Source organism: Chenopodium album, chromosome 22, assembly GCF_948465745.1.
Source record: "Chenopodium album chromosome 22, dcCheAlbu1.1, whole genome shotgun sequence".
Taxonomy (NCBI): Eukaryota; Viridiplantae; Streptophyta; class Magnoliopsida; order Caryophyllales; family Amaranthaceae; genus Chenopodium; species Chenopodium album.
In genome coordinates this window covers 19,728,593-19,738,691 of record NC_137855.1, presented here as the reverse complement: position 1 = coordinate 19,738,691, position 10,099 = coordinate 19,728,593, and the positions used below count along the sequence as shown (strand labels likewise).

The following is a 10,099-nucleotide window of genomic DNA, read 5'->3' as shown; positions in this document are numbered from 1 at the left end:
TTAAAACGTTATATTTATATAAGATTTAGAAAACCCACTAACTGCCCATGTTCCTTAAGATCAGAAGTGGTCCGAATCTTTAAATTAGCCCCAGGAATAGAAAACTAATTCTGATCATAAGCAACAATAATGGGTCAATTAGTTATTCCACGACTTGCCCAATAACTTCCTTTTTATTAGGAAAGCAATCAGCACAGTGTTACAAATGCCACCCACAAGTTCCTTGATGAACAAGTCCTTGTGCTAAAAGGTAGGAGTTTAAAACAGAATTTTTTAAGAAGATAAGTTAAAATAACAAACTGTAGACATCTACTTTTGGCATCCTGTCCCGACAAGAAGTGCAATGACGATAAATAAAACCATCTTCATGTTGGATCGAAGTGAAAAATGCTTATGGATAATTGGTTAAGCCACAAAACATAAAAGATTAGCCCAAATAAAAAAAAACAAGGCCAACACAAGGTCCAATTGATGTGTGTCATAAATGGCACACATTTGATGAGCATTTAGGTCCTTTTTGTCCTCTTTTAATTGATTTCTTGCTTAATAAATGCTCGGTTTTATGCTTTCTCTCTCTTTTCTACCTTTCTATGGTTTTCTTGTATTTTCTCTTTTATTTCTTTTATTTTCGTTATTTTAGTTGTTTTCTCTTTATTTTAGATTTTATAGATTTAGTTTTATTTTATTTTAGTTTATTTGATTTTATTTTCATTTCATTTTCCTTACTTTATTTTATTTTCATTTTATTATTTTTCCTTCTTTTATTATTTTCATTTTCATTTTATTTCTTTTACTTTATTTGTCGGTTTTAGTTTTATTTCACTTTATTTTATCTCTCGGTTTTATGTGTGTTTGTAGGTGTTTGTTCCAAGTCCAAATTGGTGCTAGCTACTGCATACATGGGTCTTCGTCACCATCATGGTGATGATGGTGATGGTGTTGACAGTAGGCAGGAAATACAGCTCTCCCTCACTCCATCTCCCCTGTTCCCGCACTATTCCCGCACACCATTACCTCACTTCTCTTCCCCTGCTTTCCCCTGCTCCTCTAACTCCTCGCAACAACAACAGCTTTGCTGCTCCTCACTCCCTCACCTCGCAACTCCAACTGCAGCAACGCATCACCAGCCACTCCTGCACACACGCAGCCTCACAAGCAGCCACCGCAGCCCCTACTCTGCCGCAACCACCAGCCACACAAAGCAGCCCCTGCTGCCCATTAATTGCGCCGTCATATCAGCCACCAATTCACCACCGCACCTCCCACGGCAGCAGCTCCGATTCCACCCGCAACAACCAGCCACCTCACGTAGCCCTGCTCCACTCCAATTCAGCCACCTCTTCACGCAACAACAACAATTGCAGCAACCTCCATTTGCGCCACCAATTCAAGCAACAACAGTAGCTATTTCTGGCAGCAGCTGCAACCTCTAGCGACGCCTACCTCACCTCCAGCACACCATCGCAGCAGCAAGCTTCCCAAACCTCAATAGGAGCGGCCGCACTCGCAGCCCCTACGGCCGCACTCGCAGCCCCTGCGGCCGCACACAGCTGGGTCTAATTTGTGCGTGTCAAGGAAGCCTAATTGTTGGCCGTTGATTGATGATGATGACGATTGTGATGAAGGTTGATTGATGATGATGAGTTGCGTGAGACGGTGAGAAGCAGGGGATCATTTCCCCTTGAATGTGCAGCAACCGATTTATTTTCTTTTTATTATTCCTTTGATTTTATTTTCCCTTTTAATTCTTATATTTTTCTTTTCCATTTTCTTTTCTTATTTTTATTTTCTTTTCTTTTCTTTCCTTTTCTTTTCCTTTTATTTTATTTTCTTTTCTCTTTTATTTTCTTTTACTCTTTGTATTTATAAATACCCATTTTTGGGTAGAGGGAGATTAAGCTTAGATTTTTAGATCATTTTCCTAGCTTAGTTGAGAGCTTCTCTCTCTAGTTTAGGGTTAATTTTAGGAGTAGATTTTAGAGAGAGAAAGTGAGGAATTTCAATGGTGATTGAGAGATTGAAGATTCAAATGTGACAATTGTATTGGAGATCTACTCTATCATCAAAGAGCATTTCTAACTCTATCTCATTTATTGCTTTGTTTAATATTCATTGTTTGGATTGTTGATTTTCATTGGATTTTGATGAATTGATGATTGATTTTGGTTATTCATGTTTGTATTGGTAGAATTGATGATAATGCTTGAGTAGTTGTTCGGTTAGGGATTTGGTGAAGCTTATGATGTAATGAATTGATGTAAATTGGGGATAATTGATGCAGTTGATGATGTGATTAAACTTGGTTAATTGATCATGTGCATGTGTGTGATTAATTAGATAGTAGCTAACTTTGATTATTGCACTAGATTGCATTGTAAGTTCATATTGATACGGACCATTGATTTGTGGCTTGCATTTACACGATTGAGGTGTCTTGTGATGTTTCTTAGCTAGAGTTTATCGTAGTTGACGCTAGTTAGACCTCTAGGAGAATAGCTTGACATGCTCTTTTGGTTCCATGATTGATTTTCCCTCACATTGCTTGACTTAGTCGACTTTCCATTCCAATTTGCATTGCTCATTGCTATAATAAGTGAATCCTAATCCCTAGCTCTTATATTTGGTTGGTTTCCTCGTTTTAGTAGTTGTTAGAGCCACCTTTTATCTCTAGCCTTCGACCTAGCTTAGGCATATAATTGGAAGCACTTAGGCATTACCGTTCCTTTGGGTTCGACCCTTGACTTACCTCTATACTTGTATTTGGGTTTATTGAGTGTTTATAAATTTTGTTTGGCTTAGGGAGAATTAGCCCAACGACCTAGTTTTCCCCACGTCAAAATGGCGTCGTTGCCTGCCTTATTTTTGTCATGTGCATACTTGCTCTCATATGAAATGTGTAGTAGTGCATTTGACAAGCTCTTGCGATCGTTGCAATATTATTTTACTAGAGCGGTCAAGCTTGGACCTTAAGCAAGCCTTTCTCGGGAAGTAACCCGTGTTTTAGATTAGATTTTCCTTTTCTTTTTAGAATAGATTTTCTCTCATGGAAATTTTTGTGTGCCTTTTGCTAGGTACATGACTTGATATACTTTGGTGCTTCGATTTGGATCAAGAATCAAGGAAGGTTGACTCCTATCTTTGCGAGCATATGGAGACAAGGTTTAATTCTTGAGAAATTAGCTTTGAAAGGTTTAAATTGGGTCATTTGCGGGTATTTACACCCACCTAATATCCGGTAATATCTTTCCTTGCTCTTTCTCTTGTGGATGATGACTTGTCGGACATATGTTGGTTTGTTGGATTAATCTCCTTATTTTCTGATGGGAAGGAGAACGGTAGGTCGTTGGGCTACCACCCCACCCAATCAAACAAAATTTGTAACTTAACAAACCCCTATTTAGTGTAGTGGTAAGTCAAGGTCAAACCTAAAGGAATGGAGGTCAAATGCACGATGCCTAAGTTAAGCTATTCCGAAGTCTAGTAGGGGTTTATGGTAGAAACTAAGGCTAAGCTAGGCGATGCAAAAGGCTTGTACTAAATGAATGCTAAGGCACTAGGGGAATGGATCCACATGCATCAACGATGAAGTTCAATCAACTTGGGGAATTAACCAATCAAGTCAAGCAATGTGAGGGAAAACCGAAATTGCAACCAAGAGAGTACATCAAGCTATTCTCCTAGAGGTCTAATTAGCGTCAACTACATCAAACACTAGCTAGGAAACATCACAAGATATCTCAATCGAGTAAATGTAAGCCACACATGCACACACATGCACAAAATCAATCAACCAATTTAATCACATCATCAAATCAATCAATTTCCCCCAAATTAATCTCAATTCATCATCAATACATGCTTCACCACTACCCTAGCAAATAAACTACTCACAATCCATAAAGAGCAACAAAATCAAAGCTAAACTAATCATCATTCCCAAATTCATCAATTGAAATCAAATTGAAACCAACAAATTCAATCAAATCAATCAAACTATCAATCAACCAAATCAAACAACAATACTCATGAAATCAAACATTGAATTGCATTAAAGAGTAAAGAATTCTTACAAACTTGATAGAAATCAAATCAAATGAAACAATCTTCAATCATCAATCATCAAACCCACACTTTCTCTCTCTAAAAATGGTAAGAACCAATGTTTTCTCTCTCTAAGATCTAATCTAATCTAATCCTTACTAATGAAGATCTAATCTTCTCTCTATATATGGAAAGAAATAACTAACAATCCCCAAGAGGAGGTTGGGAAAGACGTCCAAAAATAGACCCACGTTGGTGCGGGCGCTCGAAGGAGAGAGAATGGTGCGCACGGGAGCACACCCAGGCATGTGCGCCCGCACACACCTGATGTGCGGCCGCACAGTCCTCTAGTGCGCCCGCACAACCCTGGGTCTTTCCCCCTTCTTCTCTTCGTCCTAGCTCAAGCAGTGCACACATCCTAGGTGATGATGATGGAGGACAAAGTAGGCAGAAACTTTCTTGAATTTCTTGAAAAGTATAAGCCATGAGGAAGGCATATACAAAGCCTTGAAGCTTGCCCCTTGGATCCACCTTTGACTTGAAGCTTCTTGCACCATCTCTAGGCATGAAAACAATGAAAGCTCATAGAGAGGAAACTCGGGAATTCTTGGACAATCAATTACCACCTACAAACAAAGGATAAAAAGCAAGTAAAAGGGAAAAATAGCAAGTAAACTAGAAAAAGCATGAAATAGAGAAACTAACTACAAAAATCATAAAATGAAGAAAACAAGAGTAAAACTAAGGAAAACTGAAGAAAATAGAGATAAAATGAAATAGAAATCATCCTAAAAGGAACCAAATGAGTGCCATAAATGTCACTCATCAAATTCCCCCAAGCTAAACTTTTGCTCGTCCTCGAGCAAAACAAAGCAAGAAAGAATCAGAATGAAAATTTTATTGAAAACGAAAAAGAAAGACTCAAGATAAGAATATACACTAAAACTCACTGTCGTAGGAATCACGGTTGTTTTTAGCTACAACAAGCCCTTTAAACCCCAAAGTCGCCTATGAGGACGAGTGAGGTCTCGTAAGGGTATCCTAAGAGTTTGACCCATAACTCTCCACCAAACATCAATGAGGCAAAACCATAAAAATAAAAGAAAGATAATGAAATAACAACAAACCTTTGCGAAATGAACCAACATAAAGACTACAATGCAAATGAATGACAATCTTTCTCAAGTAGTTAAGGTATGCACGTTTCAAGATGTCCAAGGTTGATTGAAACATAGGGTATGCTAGGCATAGGAACTAGTTATCACAATTCACTTTCATCCCAAACAATCTTACCGCGTTCTTCCCACTAGTCTCAAATCTCCCTTTAGTGAGCGTCCTGATGATTCCCCGAAGGAACCGGAAAAAGAAATGTTTTTAGGCTACTCGACATCTTGACTATGCATCCCCTTTCCGTAGGCAAAGACCCATGATGCCCTCCCCCGAATAGTGACTCAACTATCTAGGTCGAAAGGTCTTTCCCAAAGGTTGTAACGTTAGGCAATAAGGGTGAAGGTAGGCTAAAAATTTGAAATTTGGTGGTTTTCCTAAAAATGAAGCAAAGAATGGCCAATTCTTGGAATCACAATCAAGTAATCACCAATCCAAACAAAAATACTCACACCCCCAATCTTATTCAAAGCTATATACCACAAACATATACACAAAAAAAACGTGAGAACGCTTCCCCCCAAGCTTAAATGGGGCATTGTCCTCAATGCTCAAAAAGGGAGAAAACTCACATCAAAATATTTTTGAATTTATTCAATTTTTCAATTTTTTTTTTCTTTTTTATTTTGATAGTGCTTTGTCCTCGCCTCTTGTAACTTTGGACGGCTTTTTCAACCTTTGCACTTATTATTTGTCCATGCCTTTTATAATGTAGGACGGCTTTTACTCATACTCATTTGCCATTATTCACAAAGAAATCATCACACAATCATGCTTTCATAAGAACCAAACATTTCAACTTCTCCACCACAAACTCCATCAAGAATGATCAATTGCTTCACAAAAACCAAGAAAAGAAAGAAAATGAAACAAAAGGCCAAAGATCTAAAGATGTGGCTTGAAAAGAAGGGATAAGGCTCAAATGTTTGCAAGAAGGCAAATGTAAACCTAAAAATAAAGAAAATAACAAAATATAACAAAAATGAAAATACCACCCAGAAAAATGTGCCTTTGTCCTTCCTAGATAGTTCGGTCTCGTGTTTGAGAATCATACATCAAGCTTTATTAGATTAGGTTTGCATAGTCAAGGATCCACGCCGCTCATACAAGGAATGTTGAAGGCTAGAAAAACAAATAACCTCACAAGGATGTGGCAAAAACTCACTAATGGTGTCAAATCAACTATAGGAAGCAACTGCCAACGTGCCACAAACAAGTAGAATCCGGCTTCATGATCCCCCTAGTTCAAACCAACTACCCTAGCATACACTATCCTAGAGTCAACCGAACATAGTCTCAAACCGTGCATACCTTTATAACCTAGGAAGAAAATCATGCAAAAGACAAGTCCAATGTGCAAGGTTCATTTCATAAGAAAAGAAATGAAAAACAATGCCTCAAAATCACATCAAAAATGAAAAGAAAAATAAAGGAAAATAAGAGAAAAAGTAAAATAAAAGAGAGTAAAAGAAAAGAAACGGAGACATAGAAAAGGAAAATATAGGAGAATTAGCATGTAAAGGACTAGAAAGCAAGTTAAGCACATAAAGTTCCCAATCGACAAACAAGTGATCGATAGATAACAAAGTCACCGATCCCAAACACATTACGTGTTAACAAGCATCCATCCTCGAACCATTCAACTTCCCCTAAACTAATCCTATTCTATGCAACCAAGGAAAATAAAGAGAAAATAAGAAAGGTCTCACCGGGATTCCAAGCTTAGCAAAAATAAATGAAGCGATTAGAAACCACTTCGTAGCATGCCGTATCCCTAAGCTCCTCAAGGAACCAAGTGAGAAAAAGAAATAAAAGAAACTATGAACAAGGAAAATGGTTAGTAACTTCAAAACAAATAAAGGAAAACAACAAATGAAAGGAAACTAAACTAAGCAAGAAGTATATACAACTAAAGGAAATAAAAGCAAACTAAACAAACTAAACAACTAAACTAAACTACAAGATTTGGATTCAAGGGATTTTTGATGGTGAATGGTGAGTGAGGAGTGTGCACAAGTGAGGAGGGTTTGAGAGGGAGAGCGTGAGGTAGGAGATGAGGAATGAGGTAATGAATGAAGGAAAAAGGAAGAAGAAATAAAAGGGCACGGCTACAGGGGGTGTGCGGCCGCGCTTGTAGTGCTTCTCCGTTCTTTCTTTTCCTCTTATTTTTGATACTTACTGACCACTTGGGTGCGCACATGAATCATGATGGTGATGAGGAACACCATAGGCAATAGCTAAAAACATTTTTAAAGAGCTCAAAATTAAAGATTCATGTGCTCACCACAAAAACTCACTAAGTATCAACTTCCTCCAACCTTTAAAACATGAAATTCCTATCTTACCTCTCTAAAATTCTTACCCCTTTTACCTCAAATTTCAATTGGAATCGAACAAGATATGATATGTGCCACGAACACCTTCCATTCACCATGAATTCATGAAGAAATCCAATCTCGCAAAGTTCATCCTAAAAAATCCAAACAAGTAGAAAAGTGAAAGCAAAGAAAAAGTAATAAAAGAAACAAAAACAAGAAAACTCAAAAATCAAAAAGAAAAGTTAGAATCTCCGGGTTGCCTCCCGGGAAGCGCTTTCTTAAGGTCCTAAGCTCGACCCTTCCTCCAAATCATGTAGGGTCAAAGAACACCACCTTCTTCAAGGTAGTAGAAAGAGCAAATTCCTTTTCAACTTCTAGCAACTTCTCGTTGTTGCTTGATGAACTTTCATACAAAGACCTTTCAAATGCAAGCTTTTCTTTCCTCAACTTCTTCCTCTTTCTCTTTTTCTTAGAAGCTCGTGCTCTTTTCTTTGCCCTGTTTTTCTTCGTAAATGGTCCTTCACCATCTAAACTCATAGAAACATCACCTTCATCTTGAGGATGGAGTTCAAACCAATGAGGAATATCAACTTCCTCCTCGTCCATAAGCTTGGGAATCATCACTTTATCTTCACTAACCTTCTTGCAATCACAACTCAAAAGCACATCATCATAATTCTCAAGAAAATCGGTATGTGAAGAATCAATTGTGCATGCATCATCAATAGGGCGAGGGGAATTAACACACATAATTCCTTTTACAAGGGACAAAGACTCATGTGTTGGTTTCAAATCAAAACTTTCCTCATTCTTACCAATTCTCAAGGTAATACGACCTCTCTTAACATCTATCAAGGCTCTCGAGGTGGCTAAGAAAGGCCTTCCTAAGATGATAGGGATATGGTCATCTTCCGCAATCTCAATCACAAAGAGCATTTTGAAACAATTTTCCTTTGATTTTGCAAGGTACGGAGAAATTTCCGGGATCCTTCAACTTTTGGGGTAGGTCGTTTTGAAAAAAGGCACTAAAGCACTCCCCTAGATTCGCCGGTTCCACCAAATTGCAATCTCTCTTACCGCTCAAAATTTCCTTAAGAAACTTAGCATAGTTTGGCATTTGTTCTACAACATCGGTAAAAGGAAGAGTAAGATGAAGTTACTTAAGCATGTCGATGAATTTCCCAAATTGCTCATCCAATTTATGCCTATTGTGCTTTTGGGGGTAAGGAAGTCTAGGTTTGTAAACCTCATCTTGCTTCCGCTCTTTCTCCTTAGGCTTATCATTGGAATCCTCACTCATCTTGCTAGGCTCTTCATTCTTATTCTCTTCACTCGAATCATTCTCCTTTTCACTCTCCTTACTCTTCATAGGAGCACTCTCTTTAAGGACCTTACCACTCTTAGTGCTCATAGCACACATAGGTTCCCTAGAATCAACTTCTTATGAGGGAAAAAGAGATGGACTAGCACAATCTTTCAAAGGGTTGGCTAGTTGAACAATTTGGTTCTCAAGCATCTTTCCATGAGTAAATAGGACCTCAAACATTTTGTTACAAGACAATGTGAATTCATTCAACATCTTAGATTGATCCATCATGAAATTTTCTAGCCTATTCAATTGGGATTGTTGAGTAAAGAAATCATCACCTTGGCTTTGAGTCCTTGGAGTAATTTGGGGTGGGGTATCTCTTTGAACATCATTTTGAAAATTTCCCCTACCTTGATTACTCCAATTACCCTTACCATGATTTTGGCCGGAATTTTGATTATGGTTACCATAACCTTGATCATGATCCCCATATTCTTGGTCATAGCTTTGATCATTACAACAAAAGTTGTTATGGTTACCACAAAATTCTTGGGTCACACGGTTACCATTACCACTCTTTTGGTTTTAATTATCATAGCTCCCATTATTGTGATAATTCCTATTCCCAACAATCTTTTGAGCATTAAATCTAGGTCCAAAATCATTATTATCATCACAATTCACATGCACATTCTCATATCCATCATATCTATCACAAGGAACATTGGAGCAATTAGAAGCATCATGATCATTCTTTCCACACATATCACAAACCAAGCATTCTCTAATCATGCAACAAGAAGCAAAGGAGGGTTAGAGTAAGAAGATATACCTCTCCCCTTAAATTGGGAGGGAAGACTAGAAGCTTGTGAAGGACTCTCAAGCTTGTTCTTGAGAGAATTCATCTCCTTTCCTAACTCCGAGACCATTGTGGACAATTCGTTGATGACATAAGATTGATCGGTTGAGCAACTTGTGCTTGCCGATTCCCTCTCTACATCATGCCAATCCATGTAATTCCTTACCACATCATCTATTACATTCACAACCTCTTCTTCCGTCTTTTTCATGATTGGCCCTCCGGCTCCGGCATCTAGGCTCGATCTACCTTCAAAGCTCAAACCTCTATAGAAGATTTTGATCACTTGATATGTTGGAATTCCGTGGTGAGGGAATTCCCTTTGGTAGTCCTTGTATCTCTCCCATGCTTCATAGAGATTCTCTCTAGGCAATTGCTTAAAACTTTGGATTAAGGCTCTAGCCT

The 10,099-nt window shown here is 38.1% G+C and overlaps 1 non-coding gene across 1 annotated transcript; it reads left to right on the top strand.

Annotated features, from left to right (window-relative positions):
* Positions 1-9,993: 9,993 nt before the first annotated feature.
* LOC145606459 (small nucleolar RNA R71) lies at positions 9,994-10,099 on the top strand. The gene has a single exon (XR_014105327.1). It is a non-coding gene; the product is annotated as a small nucleolar RNA R71 (small nucleolar RNA).